The sequence below is a fragment of the Anopheles coluzzii genome, chromosome 3 (genome assembly GCF_943734685.1).
Source record: "Anopheles coluzzii chromosome 3, AcolN3, whole genome shotgun sequence".
Taxonomy (NCBI): domain Eukaryota; kingdom Metazoa; phylum Arthropoda; class Insecta; order Diptera; family Culicidae; genus Anopheles; species Anopheles coluzzii.
The window spans coordinates 32,435,822-32,454,550 of record NC_064671.1 but is presented as its reverse complement, the minus strand read 5'-3'; the positions used below and the strand labels follow the sequence as shown (position 1 = coordinate 32,454,550).

Sequence of the window (18,729 nt, the reverse complement as noted above, 5' to 3'; positions counted from 1 at the left end):
GCGGTCCAAGTGTGGTGCAGTGATTGCTAATTCTGGTCCTCCACTCCCCCCCAAAGCACCAGGTTGGTCCAGTTCCAGCTGCATAGGTGGTTGCATGGCGTTGCAGCAGACGTGTGCTGGTGGCTGGTGTGTTTTGCGTGTGCGATGGTAGAATATTAAATGAGTCCTCCCGCCCCTTTCTGACCGGCACGCATCTTCTCCTCTTGCTATTCATCACCAATCGTGGTGGAAACGAGATCAGGGAACGGGTTTTCAGGTTCGGTTGGTGGGCGTTACGGGCCACAGCCACTGCTTACCATGCTCTCCAGACCGCTTTAAATCATCCCGAGTATTGGAGGCTTCTAGTGTTACCAGAATATGAAGCAAAGTGGCTACACGAGATAGACAAAACTCAGACAGCTGTTGCACATCTATAAACCAGCAGGCTCGCTAGTACCCGCAGTCACAACACGACTGCACCCGCTGAACTGTCAACTGTTTACCCATTCGAGACCTTACCCCACGTTCCAAGAACATCCGATTGCACAGCTGGACAGCCGTTAAGCTGACCCCAACCAGGCGATAGAGTTCAGCGAACAGCGAAACAATCAGTAAAGCAAAAATAAAGAGCCTCACCTCATCTAGAGGACCCGCCCGCGAACTTCAAACAGCTGAAGTTCATTGACAGAGCCGCGTTGAAACCGCGTTTCGACTGAACCGAAGCGAATCACACCGTGGCAATTAGTGCCGAACGGTACCTACTACTACTACTACTGCCTGAGCGCAATAAATTATTTATGAGTACCACCAGCACCACGATGAACGATGGTCAGCTTCACCTCCCAAGCTCGATTATTAGTGCGGACAAACCGACGGAAATGGCACCATTATTATTGATCACCGGAACCTGCTCTTCACACATTGCTCCCGTGCCAGTGTGATTTGTAGAACGCTACAGTGATGGAGTTTTGTTCTTGAATGCATTGGACAGAGGTTTTGCGTGGAAAGTTTGCATGATGAAAGCGTAAACAGTGAGGTCTTTGAAGAAAGCAAACCAACAACTTTCACTGACCACGATTCATCCAGGAAGATTATCAGGTGGCATGGGCCCACCGGTACGGTCTTTTGCGGTTGACACATGACACAGGGAGCGCTGTGGATAATGCAAGACGTTTCACCTGGGTTTTGCATATGCTTCTTAGTGAGGCTTTTCCACTCTTTGAACGAACCAATTTGTCTGCACGCTGAAGTACGTTGGACTACATAACCCTTCTCTCCATAGCTCAGAGATCGCTTTCCCGAACGTGGCGATGCAAAATTACGTACAACACGGGCCTACTTGAACGTGCAGCGCTGGTCGTAATAGAAGTTCGTGGCTGGTAAAATAAAACTAAACCCGAAAGAAAACTAGCGAAACACTCGGTGCGGTACACTTTTACGAGCATCACAGTCTCTTATGCGGTTTGCAGACCCGATCGGCTTCACGGAAAGAAGTGTCCAACCTTCAGCTTGAAGAAGAAGTTAAACATTCAATGTACTAACCTCTTTCGTTTGTGTACACCTTGTGTGTCCACATGTAAGGCACTTTGGGTTCAATATTTTATGCTCTTTATTTTTAGGTTGCATCATCCTCACTGGGAAGCAAGGGAGAGTTGAAGAGCTGTTTGAAAATGTTGGCAACCACTGTAACACAAGACAGTGCACAAGATCTTTCATATCAATTTACTTTGCAACAGGAAGTCAACGCAATTTTGCTTTGCGTACAGTCACAGCGATTCGTTGCAGAATGTCATCCCCTTACGGGATGCTTTCTCTCTCTCTCCCAGTCCTGTGCAGTTGATTCTGGACATCCTCTGGTTGGTCTTTTCATACGAGAGCGAAGCGATGATGTATTTAATTACGTTTCCGCAACCGAGGTGTGAGAAATTGCAGAACGAAAGAGGTGAATGTGGTTCCATAAAGAAGTAGAGTAGAAAAAAAGTAGAAGATCTGCAACGGTCACGGCCTGTAGACTATGCAGACTTGTGAATGATTTCAAGATGGGACGCTGAAGATCGCCTTCGGGGCGATCGTCGTTCCACAATCGAGCGGACGACTCTACAGCAGCTGTTTGTTGAACATGTTTCTAGACATCATGCGGAACGAATCTCGATGTCAGAGCTCAAACACAAATCCAAGGTGGAAATAATTCAGCAGCTTCTCTTCAGAATACTCCATTGTTGGACCTAAACAAAGCAGTTGATAAAACAAACTTTGCTTCCACCACGGAGTAGCTTTGAGTACACTTCGGGACAACTGCAAGACGACAAGAAAATCTGCCTAAAATTCTGGCAACTGTTTGCTGCCCACATCTAAACAACGCCCAATCGTACACATACGGTACCAAGCTGCACAAACAACCACCAGAAAGAACGTGAGAGAGAAAAGAACACATCGAACGGTTCTGCAAGTGGAGACGAGCTCTGTAGCAGCGGCTTAAAAATAAAACTTTGTTGTGAGTTTTGCCTTCGATTCATTCTTTCTCGTTCTTGGGATTCTACAGTCCTACTCACTAGCTCTTCTAGCAAGCTGACACATTTTCGCGCGACTTCCAGCCGGCCAAGACGAAGGCGTTGAGAGAAAATGAACCCAAGCCATCAAAACACACACAGACACACAATTAGATCGATGCTCTCGTGCCGCGGAGCTGGGGAGGAACAAAAATGTCACGTCTTTTTAAAAATCAATCGATCCGTTTGACAGCCACGAGGAGCCGGGGATGGCGATCGCTTTGCGTACGTCCGCTGATCGATGGATCGATCTTTGAATCGATTTAACTTAACCGGCGAGTTGAAGAGTGTGTGTGTATGTGCCCGGGGTGATTAGTAGCCGGTGCTAATTGGGTCAACGGCGCAGTGTGTCGGGACGGAGCAAAGCAGATCGATGTCTTCGCTGCCCGCTGGATGGATGTGCTGTTTGGCTCGTTAATTAAGGCAACCCGGCTTTAGAACGCACCGTGGTTGTGCCGTTGCGAGAGGAGGTCACACTCGTTGGAATGTTGAACTCGTCTCATAATTGATGCTAATCTTTTTTTTCTCCTGGGCTTAGGATGAGAGTTTGAGAGAAGAATGACGTAGAATACGTTGTTAGTTAAGGTTTACCGGGGCGGTTTCTTTTCCTTGTTAACGTTGGTGTGACAATGATTAGGAAGTTAAGAAGGATTGTTGTCCTACATTTAAGTGGAAGAGGCTTACGTTGGAATCGATATCTCAAAATTATATAAAAAAAAGAACAAACGTGAAACGAACTTTTCACAATGATCCAAGTCAGAGAAAAGGCTCATTCTTCTATAGTTTAATAGAATTGGCAATGATTCCTTAAATCTTACATGTTTGTTTATAATTCCAGAATATCTCTACAGTTTATTTGTATCAACGCGTGTTTTGCATACAAAATATGGCATCTAAACGATCACAAGAACATAAAAATACAATTTTCTGTTTTACGATCGTACGTTTCTCGATTTCCGTCTCGATGAATTTTTCAACAGCTACAGTAGCGTACAGTACACTCTATGCAGTATTTGCATCTCCACTAACGAACCACAATCAACAATCTTGTGTTGAACAAACTCCGCACTAAACGCACGTTTTGTCGTGCACTGTAGCAATTCATTTGCGACAACCATTTCAAGAACCGGCCGGACAAACCGTCGAAAGCGGCCTGCGAAAAGTGGATATTACCTATTTAGGAAAGGTGCATCGGTGGTGGCGCATTTGGTCCAGCCTCGGCGAAGGTAAAATCCAATTCCACCCATCGACACACGCGAGACGCACATAGAACGAACCGGTCCAAGAACCACTTTGCAAAAAGGAGGTTAAAGGTTGAGCATTTCTCCATCACGCAGGGCCGGTGTACGTGTGTGTTTGGGTACGGGTTTCCCGCAGCCGACAGTTAGTGCATCGTTTGAGCGAACGATTGAGTGATTGCATAATTTATTTCTGTTTGGTAGTAAAAGCTGATCAGAGCCGATGCGGCTGTGCTCTGTCAAACTGTGCGTTTTAAAGAGAGACAGCACAAGAGGGCGTACGCTACGGTTTGATTTGTGTCTAAGTCGTAAAAAAACCCTCAACCCCTCAAAAGCATCCGAAGCTGTCAGCATGAAAACCTCATCTTCACATTCTAATTTTCGAAGGTTCATAGAGAAAGAGAGAGAGAGAGAAAGAGAGAAAAAAGCAAAAAGAGACATTCCTTTTCCCCCACTCTTTGATGTTACTCATTTGGTATCTAAAAAGGGCGTTAATTATCATAAAACCCACCGTGGCTTTAGAGCGCCAGCGATTGTTTGTTGGCGTCCCATGTTTGTGTGGCGTTTAAATGCTCCTCTCCATTCCAAATGATCTATTGCGAGGCGGCAGAAAGAAAGTCACACTCAACAGCGAAGACGAGCACGTGTCGGGAATGGTCGTCTCTCCCCGAAACTGGCAATTCGTTCCGATCCAGTTATCGTGCCAACAAGTTTTCACAAAGATGTGTTCCATTTGCTTTAATAACCATCGTCCAAAAAAAAAACCTAATGCCCGCTTGGACATAAATCTTTAAAATGTACAACGTCACCATGTGACCGAAGTAAACGGCTTGAAAAGCCCCGTTCCGCATTGGGTATGAAATATGTTGTGGTCTTTTCAGCTTTTTGCTGCGATCGGCATCGTTTAGGCGACTTATTTGCGGGCTTTGATCGTGACTTACTCGACTTTTGTTTGTCACACTCGTTTGGATGGCTTTGGGACGCGCGCGCGCCTTAGCCCACGGTTGCTCCGGTTCCAGCTCGAAGTAGGCCCCAAAGCGGCCATCCCAAAGGTCCCTGACACACTCAAAATCCATTTCCGAGATGGAAATAGTCCGTTAATGCATTGTCATTAATAACTGTGTGTATATGAGATCGCCTACGCTCTCCGGTTCTGTGTGTGTTTGGAGTGGCGAGATGATCTTCAGTTCCTCATTCTTCAGGGACGCTTGGTGAACTCTTTTTTATAGCCTTCCCGGGAACCAGGTTGAAGCTCCAGTTGCCAAGTGCTACCGGTACACGATCGAAACGGTTTAGTAGCGCCCCTGATCCCCCTTTCAAGTTGATTGATCGAACTCGAACATCTTCGCTGCAGCAGAGAGCATGTGGGAATGGTACCAGCGAAACCAGAAGAAACTGCCTGCAAGAAATCACTCGATGTATCACGGCCCACCTGAATAAAAACCTTGGGCGGGAGATTATGAGCCAGACAGCGAGATACAGCAGAAGAAGAAAAAAAAAACCACACACCCAGACATGCCATCCCGAGTTTTATGCCATCGCCGGATGACTCCACAGAGCGTGCCACCTTTAGGTACAAGGGAGACTTCATTAAGGTACAACCGAGCCGTGCCCCGACACCTACGCAAAACCGTCGCGGTATTCGTGGTGCATTCGATGTGCAGCAAGAAAAATAAAAGAAGCCTGCAGGCTGCAAAATCCGCTGGGTACGGCTTATTAATGCTCCGTTTTTATGAGTATCGTGTGTGCAGTTTTCCAATATTTATTGCCTCTCGTGCAAACCTCGCGAGACATGATGACTTCTTGCGATTCTTGCGCTTTAAGGGGATTGCTGTGCACGAAACGTTGGGGCTTAGAGAGTTAATTACAGCCAACGGTAAGATTATGAGCGAATGTCGTCCGTGTGGGCATAGAGCAGGCACATTGTCTGACAGACTCATGTCATTCAGTCTCATTGGCACGAAGGGGATGCATTTGATGACTTGATCAATCTGCCGTTGAGAAGGGTAATCACACCGTCATGCGGGGTGATGTGTAAGTAAAACGATATCCCCGTTCATAATTTAAAGTCTTTTTCCAGGCGAATCAGCAATTTTAGACGGTTTGGTTTTCTCCACTTGAAAAACTTTGAAAATATGATACGATGCTCTCAAGATGCTGCCAGTTTCGAGTTCAAAATCGTCCCAAAATCGTACCCCAAGCGTTCAAATATATCATTCCCCAATGCATGAGGCACCAAACCAAAACTGAAATGCGTCTTGCCGACTACTCCAAGCCGATTTTCCCACTCAACGACGGCGAGCGTCAGAAGTTCAAAGATCATATGAAAAATTGGCAGCACAAATTCAAAAACTTGCTCTTCCCCGCGGTTTCTTTTCCGTTTTCGCTTCTGCTGCTATTGATCGAATAAATTTTTGATTGTGAACGCGTGAGGGAAGGGCAAAGCATAACTTTTTTTGCTCCCTTCCTTCGTTTTGTTTTTTGGACGCAAAACAGCATCTGTTTTAAATTGAGTTGCGTCTTTACGCGGCCAACGGGATAGCAAAGTGTGATTCCAAATATATCGAAATGGATTGGAAGTTGTGTTTTTATTCTTCACCCTCTCTTAGCACATTGAAACATTGAGATGGAACTAATTGCCACACAACAATACGGAGCCGTGCTCGAATAAATTCCCGTGCTTTTTCGATAAAGTTTGGCAAACTTTCTAGTTGCAATTATTATCGCGCACTTTGACCCAACCAAACGACGCCTGGCGGAAAGGAGGCGAAGGAAATGGAAAGGAGAAGCGAACAACGGCATTCAAAAACGGGCAAATACGAAACCGGCCTCAGAACGCGCTTGTTACACGCCGGATCGATCATTTGCCTGAGGCTTCCCGCTTCTCCAAAAACCCCAATTCCAAAGGTTCCATCAACTACGGAGAGCAACCGAAGCACTTTTGACCCAATGCCTTAGGCTACCACTCGCAATCGTCCGCGTGTCTCCTTACGACCGACTTCGATATAGGTAGGGCGCACTGGAGAACCGCGGACGGGAGAAGTTATTTTTACGGGCTTTTTCGGCAGAATTGTCGGCGAACGTTTGGCCATCCGGTCCGGTCGCGAGCGTTAGAAGCATGGCACAGTACGACATAACCGGTCGTTGACGTCTTGGTTGGACCTCGGGGCGAGTCTCTCCAAAACTGCCCCTACAAACGTTGTCGGTCGTAAATCGATGATGATGATGGTGATGGTGACGATGATCGGATCGTAACGCATCGCCTGTTTGCCTATTTCTATTTCTGATGACAGTTTGAGAAGTGGATTTGGTTGTGGCCAATAGCAATAAACGGCGGTCGACAACTGTCTTTTTTTGATGGCCGATAGCGGAAGCGTAGTTAATAGTGTACGACCGTTGGTGTATTTGGGGACGAATGGAACATTCAGGTTCGCGCTGGAACGAGCTGGAGCTCTTGAAACTCATAAGGCAATGATTGTAATTTATGTCGCAGCTAGGTGCTGTATCTTTTTTGAAGTTCTTAGAATTATAGGAATAGTTGGAAGGAAAGATTTATCGATCATGGAAATGAAGAGAAGCATGCCGAAACTTTCTCACACTGTTTCTCTTCTTAGTGAAGAGCTTGGCGAGAATGTGTAACAATATCTACCACACCATTAGTGAGATAATAATATCTGCAATGCTTCGTACATCAACAAAACAGCGTGAAAAAAAAACATTCCAATCTAACAACCATCAGGGTCATTTATTCAACTCTACACAAAGCACATTGCACACTTCCATCACCATCAAAACATGATGATCGTCCAAAAATTGTGTCAATCTTACAGCTGATTCATCCAACCGTTTTTTTCTTCCACTACTGCTGCTGGAAACTGTAGTTGACACATGAAAATGCACCCTGGCAGCATTGCATGAATGCTTTATTTTTCTCTTGCAACGCAAACAGCAAAACCTAAAACACGGTATGATTCAGCACGAAAGGATGCATCATCTTCTGCGACCATTAAAGCCCCACCGGCAGTGGGGGCCATGCACAAAGAACGATATTATTATTCAATCGGGAGAAGCCGCAACCGCACCATGCGCGCGTCGTCGTCGTAGCGTTTGGGAAGGCTAATTTTAGCCGTACCCGAAACTCCATAAAGGGTCTGGTACGGGGTTTGTGACAGTCAGCTGGTCGTGACTCGTTCGGAAGTTGTCGGGAGTGGAACATTCTATTTCTTACACCACATTTCTTCCTATGTTTTATTCCTTGTTGGTTGTGGAGTTAGGGTGTAGACACTAAATTGTATGAGACAGCTAATGGGACGTGTGAAAGATGATGTGATGGGGACCGCGCACCGAACGGGCATGCAAGTAGATTGATCATTAATAATGGTAATGAATAAATTGAATTTTAATGGATGACAAATAGGAAAAACTTGTACCCACAGTACCCCATCATCTGCTTCAATCACAAGAACATTACAAGAACCACAAGAACATTGAGCGAGGTCGCACTGGAAGAGATCGTGCGTTCGGAGTTAATTAAAAACTTGTATGCCTTTCGTTAGTCTCATGTAGGGACGATAAAGTCCCACGCCTTAACTGCGATTGGAAACGGAATGCAAAATAGTGAAACGAAAAATGTAAAAGTCTGGACATTCGACACCTTTGGTTTGGGGCGCCCACCTGAAAAAAACACTTTCCACTATGGTATTGCTGATGATACAATCCGTACAAAACCCGCAGTGACCATAAAGAAGCCAACGCCGTTTGGAGGCGTCTCCGTTTGCGTGAATTAATGCCATATTTTGCCCACGGTGTTTCGGGTGGGCAGGTGCCAAAAGTCGGTCCCCGATTTACCGTTGGAGCTGTGTGTTTGGGAAGCCAATTTTTTTGTTGAAAACTCCCAAAACCGAGGGCGTACACTTATACAATCTCGACCGCTCGTCATCTGATACGCCAATGAACCCGACAATTATGGGCTAATTTATTGAGCGCGGAAATCCACCAGAAGGTAGCTCCAAAATGGGACACAAAACTATTGGAAGGGTCACGGAGAGTCATCTACTTGTGAGCTTAAAAATGTCGCTTAATTGCACCGATTGCGCGACATCAGGTAAAAACTTCACACAGAATCACACTACACCAAAGAACGACGATGGTAGATTGGTGGAACAATGCACTCATTAGCGTACCTTCCCTCTTCGCAATTGGATGTGAAGACGGGGATGGTGGCAACTTGTCCCGGAGGAAACAAGTGACAACCAAAACGGGTTGGTGCCCTTTTGGAGTTCGGTGGCGTCGCGAGTACCATTCCCCGCTGGAGCTGATTTGATTTGCGTCGTGATTCATTGGGCCGTTGTAGGCGACACGGCGACCTCTCGCTCATTACCATTTTGCCATCATCTTCCGGAATGGTGGTGGTGGCGAGCGTTTGTTTTGTTGTCTGATGAAATTAGCCGGTAATTGCAGCCAGCGTGATCGTTCGGTGGGTGGAGAGCGTACTTGCATTGTTGGGTCATTGAGCTGACTCCAAAGGTAAGGTGGTAATAACAGTCGCTTTGAATGGAGCTGAAACCGAACCGAAGGAGGGTCCTCCAGACAGATGGAACTGCAGACTGTGCACCTGAGGGTGGTGCAATACAATCGTCAGTAGGAAGGATTCGGTTTCAAGCTGAAATCGATCGCCACGAGTTGAGTGTCGGTGTGTAGCATAGGCTTTGAAGGCTTTAGTCTGAGGTGGCAAACATTAACAGCAAGTGCGAAAACGTTTGCCGGACCATGCCGGCAACCGCGTGAAGAGCACTGAACCACGGTGTTAATGTGTGGTGATTTGAGACAACGTGGGACAAAATGGAAAAGCCATCAATCGGCATCATCCACTCATCGGCAAAGTGTTTAGATAGAAACGTGAGATCCAACACTTGGGAGTAAGGTCGAGTACCCGAGCGCAAAAGAAAGCCGGAATGGCGTAAAACATGTGATCTAGCAGCACGTACCGTTGGGGGGAAATTATAAGCGTATCGTTTTCCTATAACATCTCCCAACATAATCACGTCTGAGTGGATGTTTCAGAGGAGGTAAGAGAATATTCATAACTATTGCAGTACGTGGAATCGCTCTCGGTTTGCAGGTTGGAGGAGTATAGTATATGCAAATTTTTGAAATTTATTTCCTTCCGCTTAGCTCAGAGTGCTCTTCTGAATAATGCACATTCGTTTCAGCATCATACTCGTTCACGGACGTTCACCGGAGACGGTATTGTTTGAGCTGCAAGTGCATGAAGCACGACCCAGACGACAAGGCATACAATAAGAAATAAACACATGACGAGATATTAATATGGTAAATAGAGAAAACTGTCAATAAAAAAGCGGGTTTATACTGAAATTTTCACCCAAACACGCCTTAAAGTATGCAGTGTGCACTACCGTACCATACTTTTAACGATATTCTTGAAGTCTTTTATGGAAGAAAAACTCTTCATCGCATGGATGCACTTCTTTGGCACGGAACATTCTTTCTTAAAAGCATGCTGATAAGCACAGCCAGTATTCCGTCGGGTGTTGAGAATATTGTCTTTTGTGTCAATCATGCGCTGGGCAAGGCAAAAGCACCATCTCTCGGTAACTAACGTTTTAGACAACAGCAAAGAAGGGGTTGACAAAAAAAACGCTGAACACTGTAAACGATTTACCTTCGTACATCCGGTGAGTTCGGTAAGCTGCGACACTTTCGTCCTTTTTCGTTGCGTGACGACGACGATGACGACGAGTTTCCCATCCTGCTATGCCGGCTGGGGAAAATGCACAAGAAAGCAAGCTTTCCACCAATTCCTCCACTGATCGCTGAGCAACACGCGGGTATCTAGTAGAGCACTTGTGCCGGCATTGTGTCTGGTATGGCAACCGTGCCCGTGAGATTATTGTTGTCGGATCAGCTCACTGTCGTCGAACGGCATAGAACAGGCGTACACAGCACATCGTACGATGTAATGCTTTAATGCTTCCGTGGCAATCACTTCGACGTGAAAAGGATTTGTTCACTTGGCTGTTTTGTGTGAGTGCGATTTTTTTTTAAATTTTGGGAGATAGAGATTGCTGTAACACGTGTTTCGTGAGCGAACGGAGTCACGCACGGAACATCACGGTTCACGGTTTACTGGCAGGCGTGTTTTGTGGCAAGCGTTGATACACAGTGTAAAACCGAGCCTTATTTATGCACGAAAAAACCAATCAAAATTTGAATAACCATTTCCTACAACTAACGTTGAAATCATAAAAAAGCCTCCATCAACGAAGAACCTGTACCAGCGAGCAGATAGTATCATTTAATGCAACTTTGTAACACTCTCCTCCATAGCCTTCCGTACCCGCTTCGCCGTTCAGTGTGGCGCTCGGGAACACAAATCGAACTCAAGATTAATACTCCAACTACCAGGCTACCTCTCCCCCTCCCCCGGAACCAGATGATTCAGTTTTATCGTAGGGCTTAATTAATTTCCATCCAACTGCACCGTCTCACACCCAGTCTAGCCAGCGTTTCAAACACTAGAAGCTTTCGCGAAGCAGGATACTGGGGGTTGGTGGGTTTCGGGTTTTCACAACCACACAGCGAGCTGAGCCCACCAGCTTCCACGCGAAGACGATGAACAGCGGGATCCAGGCGTTAATTAATATCGCCATTTAATGGGTAAGACTTTGCGCGTTGCCAGACATGGCAAACATGCACCGCATGCAAGGGGACGCTGTCTTGAAGGTGCAGCTTCAGCAGACGAATCCCCCCGCTTAGCCTAGACCGGAGAACCGATAATTGCAGCTCCAAAGCTAAGAGGATTAACATTTATCAATTTACGCGCTTGGAGCTTCTACGCTTACAACGACCCAACCAACTCTTGTCGGACTACAGAGAGAGAGCAAACGAGGGCAGGAAAATTATATATAATCGCTACACGCCCCCCATGCGCCACCAATCTTCAGCACAGCAATAAGTTAGGGAGTCGCAGTCGTTTAAAATTGATTCCGCGGTGTGTTGGCTACTACGGCGCTATAAATAAAGCTTGCAGTTGTTTGTCTTCCGAATGCAATCGAATGTCACCGTGACGCCACCAAGTGGAGGAGATCGTGCAGATTCTCTTCGTTTGATCTAACGAACACAGCACGACTGCACAATCAATCGCCCACGTTGAATTGGGTTTTCGAAACGAATGAGTTGCTCAATCCGCTTAGGAAAGACCGAAAAAATAAACCACACCAGGAGAAAACATTGTTTTATGGTCCCTGTTTTGGATATAGAGCCTTAACCTACATGTGTCCAAAAGGCACGTGAGGTTGTACGGTGGTTCCCAACCAAAAGAAACTGTCTTGCTGATGCGTTATCAGTTGGAGACGATCAATCGATAAAGTTGAGATGTTTTGAGGGCCCAACTCTAGCGCAGTAAGTCATCTGGCGATTCAGGAGAGTGGCAGATAATTTGGCAAGACTTTGCAAATGAGCGTTTAAATTGAAACAAATAAGGCGGTGATCAGAAAATCTCAAACACATTAGACATAAAATGCCGACCGCTGGCAGGCCAGGCAAACTGAAAGACCGCAAAAACGTGTTCTTGCGTTGTCTTGGGCTTTTGGAGTCACCGCACGCAACTTGTACATGTCCTTGTTTACCCAAAAATGGAAGCATCCTCAGCGCGAACGATCAGCACCAAGCAAACTCCAACAACCAACCCGCCCAGCCTGCCAGACATCTCACGCGCTGAGATTTGGTGGTGTTTTGGTTCGTTGTTTGTCAAATGTTTGGACGTGATAATTTTACAGTTTCAACGAATCCTCATCAAAAGCGGGGCTGAATAACGCTGGACAGCGGTCAAGGCGAGATAAAATGCTCTCGGAGGGGGAAGCGAAAAAAGAAAACCTCCCCAAACCAGACATAAACTTGTTAACTTGATACACCGGCACACCACGGCTGATAAGATCGAACCAATTAATTTTGACCCTGTTTGCGAAAACGATCAATCTTCGGGGCAGGTCCACGGCCAGAGCGTTCCAGTAGCGTTCCTGTCCCGATTTGGATGGTTTCCCGGTGGCTTATCAGCGGTGTCGCTTGGGTGTTGAGCAGCGCGCCCAGTCTTCAGAAGTCACAGTCAAACCTGCTGGCTTAGCTTGGCTATGATTAATTGGTACACTGTGGATCGTACAAATGGTCGACGCATGAGCCACAGTTTTGTCGCAACCGAAAGGCGTACGCAGCGGCTCATCGGCTACTGGTCTTTGGAATTCAACCCGCACGCACGCACGCAACGCAACGTGGGGACTGATTAATTGACCGGGGCCCCGAGTGGCGCATATGGTCCGGGTGTTTAGCGTGATCGTATTCTCCGCTCAAGAGGAGGGAGTTCCCCGATTGCATCGTCGTCCCCAACGTGACCACGTTAATGACACTGCCACCACCATCACCACCACCAGCAGCATAAGCGGTGAGAGATAGGAGAGACGCAATTCTACGTCCCGGATTTTCTATTTAGGTTCTCCATTTCAAACGCGCATCGTGGCGGTGTACGGTGTTTTGGGGATGTTGTGATAACGACCAAAAATAACACAACACGGCACATTGGTAGTTCTTGGCTGGCTTGGTGATCTCCCTTCTGCCAGCGCATATGCTGTGAAGATGTACGCCTTGATGTCAAATAGTCAACTGCAAACGATTAGAGTGTTTTGTATTATGACAGATTTTTGTTTTCCTTTACATTTTGCCCTAGTTTTGAAGGGTAATAATGTATGGGAGATTTTGTCTAGCAAACGCTTTAGTTGGGTTGTAAAGCAGTGTTGCAATAGTAATGTTTCTGAATACATTAGCATCATTTGGCAAACATAAGTGTCAATTATCTAATTCAAACGGAAAAGTATCAAACAAAACCGCGCTACACGAACTGAAATAAAATCGATATTATACAAGCTTGTTAGAGACTTCTTTCGTTGACTCGAGACATTGCTGCCAAATTGATCTCAAATGGCTTTGTTAGTTGAAACAAACTGCATCGCGGAACGCAGGAAGTATCGTACCAATTTATAATTATTTATACGTGTGGCGTATCATTGTTCTTAAAATATTTTTGGCAATGCCATGCAAAGTAGCGTTTTTGATGCGTTTCTCAAATTTCTGTGCATTTTGTTATTTCCACCCTTTTTAAGTAAATAATTACAAAAAATCTCTTCTGAATGTAATTACATATTTTTAAACCAAACGTATTGCATGTATTTAGTAGTTAAACCGTAAAACAAAACGATTTCCGTAGCTTTAACCTGACGGAAAGCTGTTGGACAAAAAACGGTCTCCGTTTGAGTCAGGTAATGCAAATGGCCTTCGTTCAGTTCGATATGTGAAACCAGAGACAAATCGAGTGCTCTAACACGGATCATAATAGAAAATTAGCATTTTTGATACTTTTTCTCAAGCAGTTGAGTCACATAATCGGCACTATAATCTGCGGCCTTAAAATGTCAAAAAAGACCGGAAAATTTATTTTAACCTAATGAGCAAAGCCACCGTTAACTAAATGTGCACGCACAAAGTTAATAAAAATCCTTTCCATCATCAACGTTTTCCTGCCCCTGGTACCCGAGAAACGATGAAAGTGTCGTTAAATGTGGCGCTCCACAACTGCTTTGCGGGTGGGGAAGATAAAATAATTTCGGAAAAAATCGTCTAATCAATCATATTTACTCTAGATTTATGCCAGCGGTAAGCGTCTTTGGGGTGCCGGGAAGCATTCGTTCGCCCACGGCCGCTGTCTTCCCTGTTTGGTGGAAAATCTGATTAAACATCCCAACAAACAGCCGTCTGCGTCTAGCAGGCATAGGCATTGCTAACGGAAGATACCCAAAGAAGCAAAAAACTCAACCTTTTTCGCAGCGTTTACAGTTCTTCATCGTTCGTGTGTCTTCTGGGAGATTATATTCAATTTTTCACCAAATTACTCTGCTCTGCTGGATCGTTTACGGGCGGAACTCCCGTTTCTTTGAAAAGCAACAAGCCGCGGCGCAAAGATACCAGAAGCAATGGGCTGGGTTGCAAGGTTTGAGGGGTGAAAAATTTGACACGCAAAGAACACTGTTATCTTCACGGTGAAGTCTCCCGAAAATAGCTCCCAAGAAGAAAAAACCCGGCATTTAATCGAGCTAGCGGCAACTCAGTTCATTAGGGCAGACGGCCCAGACGCACAGCGCACATTGCACAACACCTGCGCGCGCCAACGTTTCGCCTGGATGGCATTTTCCCATTGGCATTTCCATTTCCTTTGAAGAATTTCACTCGCAGCCGCCCGGGAGTTGCAGCATGGTACGAATTCCATGCCCCCTCCTCCCTTGGGAGGAGAAATGTAAAAAAAACTCATACATTCGTTTACTCTGACTCTTCCCATTTCTAGTATACGATGAAAATTGCGACCAGAATGCAGAAGGAATGATAAAAGCTAATTTGATGAAGTTTGTCATTGGGCGGTAGGGAGTTACAGGATTTTCAAGGTGTAGGCAATTTCGGCGTCAGCTTCTGTGTGTTCTGCTGGGGCAAATCGCTTAATCCTACGGTGGAATCCTGGGGCAGCTTAGGGGCCGGGTTGTGCTACCGTGCACACAAAGAGCCGTTAAAGGGAATCACGACTAGTCTCATGATGGGGAGGATTTGTTGATCTTTTTTTTCTTGGAGTTTGCTTTGTGGTAGTTGGCTTAGAAGTAATTCATCAAATTCGGCTGACAAGGATTTGCTTCATTGCATACCAGATGTCTCAATACAGGAGACAGTAGACGATGCTTTGGTGCAATAAGCGTGATGTGCCGAAGAAGACACTTTTTTTTGACATCACAACAAGGGAAAGACCCAGGAGACAAAGAGAAGAGATGTAAAATCTAAACAAGCTGTCAATATTGGAATGACAAGAACGTTTTGCACTAAGGCTTACATACTGTAAGGCGTTTTTAACCAAGTAACAAGCTAAAACCGCCCAAAAGTATGCTCTCTACAAGACAAATGTAGCTGAACAAACTCTGTTAAACAAAGCCGTGCTCTGGGTTCATTCTTTCGCCGCTCCCAACAGATGAAAAGTCATGCGAAAGAAGGATCCTTTTCTTTTTTACTCTCTTGAGAAAGCAAATAAGCGTCGCACAAGCGAACGCAATCAAGCGAAGTGTACAGTTTCAATTCGTCCACATAACCGTCTGCTCCTAACGTCTTTGCTACGTCTCCGCCAGAGAAGTTGGCTGTGCTTTCATCTCTTCTCCATGCTGGGTGAAACTGTTTTTCAACATTAGCCCCGCCGTCGGTCGTTGCTCGTAATGGAAAATAATATTATCCCTAAGCAAATAAGAATAGCGAACTCGGGGCCAGAGAGTGTGTGCTTGAGAAAACTAGCGCTGAAACTAATCCAGCAACAGTCCGGGGGATGACGGAGGAGTTTCTCATGCTGCCCGTACGATATTGAATCATCCGATGAATAATAATCATAACTCTATCGTTTCGCTGAACGCGCAATGGCACTTGGCGGAAAGTGATGCACCGTAAAAGTGGTTGCTTCAAGCGATGTTGTAGCGCACACTGCGTGGAGTTTGGGAGCGGTGAAATGGGATATAAGAATTCAATTTTCAATCGTTCAACTAGTCCCTCTCCTTAAGAGAGCAAAACTCTGTCCCGTCGAACAGTGACATTGGTTCGTTGGGAAAGGGTTGTCGTTTTTGCTAGCAAATGTAGCAAAACGCTTGCAGAAAACATGCTTTCTGGCCAGCTGGTTGATGTTCAAAACGGTGTTTAACAGAACGCCGTTCTGTTCGGGTGCTGCGTCTAAGCGTCCCTGAAGCGAAGGGACGACTCGTTGTTTCCATTCGATTAGTGCTGATGATGATTATGATGAAAATGGTTCAACCATGAACACATCAAGCGCCAGAAGAACACAAACCATAGTAATTACACGTTTGCTTTTTCATTACGAACCAGAGACGGTGATGGGACGCGTGCTCTTCAAGAGAAATGAGGGAATGGTCTCAATTTGAAGAACTGTTTTGCCACACGTTTACTTCTCATTTGGGGAAGCTCTTTCCACGCAGAAAGCCATTCATACTGACCGTTTATCGATGTCAGAGCCAATGACACTAGCAAACAAAACGGCAACTGACGTTGACAAGTTGCTGGAGATGGAACATTGGAACATTGGAAGCAGTTTCTAGGGAATGAAGAGTGATTGAAACAACAATTTCATTGCTTCTCCTCTTCCTACTTGATTTGCACTATATTTCATTGAAATTCTGACCACATTTCGCCTTGCCCGTTAAACAACAAGAGCCGCTCTCCTAGCTTGGATAAAACTCTTTATCGCATGTCACTGTAAGGCACGCTGCCAACCAACCCTGTCAGACACAAAAATTAAACACCCTCATCGCAGCTTGCATCATAATATTCAATTACGGTCAGCGAGTGTCAGCTACACTTTTCCAGCCACTCATCAACATCATGAGTCACAAGATTCGGGGCGAATCTCTCCCGCTGGTGTTAGGGCGGCGATACTTCTAATCCACCGCTGCCCATTTTGGGATATGCAAAAATGAAAACTCAAAAACCGTCGCTTCTTCCCTTTGCTCTCCCCTTCATTTTATCGGGCTGTTAAAACACACGATGGAAGTGAGTAGAGCCAATTTTCGGGACACCCTCGCACGGCTGAAATTTGTCTTGCAGAAAGAGCGAGGTGTGGGATTTTTCGGACGATGACGACGCCGCATGTATTGAGGTGTGTCATCTAAATCCCGTGCTTATCCTGTGGAAGCGTGACTCGACGACGGTCGTCAATCAGTGGAAGTTCATTTGCTCGCTCCCTATCCTCCGTAAAAAAAACCTGCCTTAACTCATCAATCTAGCCGTGGCAGGACCTAATCCCTTCATGTCCTTTCCCACAACGCTTCTAATCCCGCGAGGAATGCGTTGTTTTTTTTGGTGAGTTTTTGATGTTTTGTTTCTTCGCTGCCAGTCCATTTATTTCCATCATAAAATCATGACGTGCAAATGACACGATCATCATCGAAGCGAAGCCATGCACCGTCATGATGCATCGCTGTTGGAAGGTGCAATTTATTGTGTTCTGTTCCGAAATAAAGCAAACCGATCCAGTCGAGGCCAATCCAGCCAGCCAACTGAATGTTTCCCGTTTTCCGCACGATTGGACGTTGATGTGGTGATGTGTTGTTGCATGTTTTTACCCTCACATTCGATTTTCCATCTTCGTACGGAAGCTGCACGAAAGCTGCAGCAAATGTGCAGCCAGTAGATGAAGACATGCACCAGACCGTTATAAGTGGGAAAACAAACCTCCGACAGCGAGTAGGGGAGCGAGAAAAAAAAACAACATCGCACGTTTCGGGCCACTTTCCACTTCGATTTTGAGAAGGTTATACATCACGTTGCCTCAAGATTCTACGATCAAACTACCAGATATGGAGAGATGGGGGGAAAGAAAACAATAGAAATACACACGCGCACAGAAGAGGAACGCTCCACTTGCACTCTTCTCTTTCCTAATGGTTCTTCAATCGTTGCCTCTCTAGTGCCACTTCTGCACGCAAGAAGCGAATGGTGCTGCCATTTGTGTGCTGGTAGCGTACCTTCTCTATCGGGAGATTAATATGGCTAATGTCGATTGCAGAATTTTCGGTTCGGTACAGCAGCAGCCAATTCACCAGCGGCAGGATTAATATTCTGCAATTCAATAGAGGAAGAAATGCTCGCCGACACGCGGGCTCCAGGTACGAGCTCATTACAAGAACAGAGCAGGATAAAGGTCTAGAAAGGAGCCGGATGAATTGGATGCCGTAGAAATGTTGTTTGAAATTAATCCGGCAGCAAAATACATCACAAAGACCGACCTAGCGACCGACCGACGAGAGCAGTTGAAAGGATTGCTGACTGGCACAAAGGGGTCGAGTTGAGTTGAGCAGGATCTT

General features: G+C 45.8%; 1 protein-coding gene across 7 annotated transcripts in view; it reads right to left on the bottom strand.

The window, feature by feature from the left end:
• The window catches only part of LOC120957068 (protein sickie), a 303,567-nt gene that overhangs the window by 108,080 nt on the left and 176,758 nt on the right, over positions 1 to 18,729 (bottom strand). The window lies entirely within an intron of this gene.